Source organism: Mytilus trossulus, chromosome 4 (assembly GCF_036588685.1).
Source record: "Mytilus trossulus isolate FHL-02 chromosome 4, PNRI_Mtr1.1.1.hap1, whole genome shotgun sequence".
In the NCBI taxonomy this organism is placed as follows: Eukaryota; Metazoa; Mollusca; class Bivalvia; order Mytilida; family Mytilidae; genus Mytilus; species Mytilus trossulus.
Window position 1 is genome coordinate 22,409,304 of NC_086376.1, and position 1,018 is coordinate 22,410,321.

Here is a 1,018-nt window from a genome sequence, read left to right on the forward strand (position 1 = left end):
CAGGACAAAGCCAAATGATCACTATTAATTTCTTAGAAACCCTTTTTAACTAAGAATTTTACATACCTGACTGAACTCTAAGTTATTTGGCAGGTTTTCTCTGACAATTCAATGACCCCCTTTTTTATCATATATTAGACATGTTAGATGATGTTACTTCTAAATTTAGTGACTATATGTTAGAATCTATCCAATTGCACTTGAGATAAAGGATACAACAGATACAGGAAAGTCAGCGTCAAATCAAGAAAGATGATGAGTTGAAAACAAAACTTAACATTTAAAAAGATGAATTTAGCATCTGAATTGGGAACTTTCCATTTCTATGTAGCAACATTCCAGCAGTGCCTGCATACAGAGTATTTACTTCACAGTTGATACCATATTCAAAAGCTTTTATTTCTTTTCATGGATTCTTGATAGAGGGTAACTTCTCACAAGGAAGCTATAAGGCCATGAGTTCAAAGTGGTGAAGTTGAAATCATGCCATCATTACAAACACCATCACAAGATGGTTGTCCATTATGGAATATCTGTTTGTCATATCTACAATCCCATCCTCATTTTCTCTGAAAGTGACTTAACAAATAAGACTTATTTCCTGTTCAATTTTAACATGAGCAACATGACAGGTGCCACATGTTGTATATGATCTGCTTATCCTTCCTGAGCAGCTGATAACACACCCAGTTTTTGATTAGGTTTGTGTTGCCCAGTCTTTAGGTTTTCTATGTTGTGTTTTGTGTACTATTGTTAGCCATGGCTTTGTCAGTTTATTATTGACTTGTGAGTTTGAATGTCAATTAGATATATTTTGCTTCTCTTTTGTGGAAATTTAGATTCTTTATACACAAAGTAATAAAGTGTGGTCAACAAAGGTAAAAAGTATAACTGTTTTTAGGTAATGAACGATCCCAACTGATAAATCAGGTATTTAAAGTTTAATTAAAACATTTGGTTTATCAAAATTTCGAAAATTTGTAAATACCAGTAGAAATGACCACAGAAAAAGAGAAAC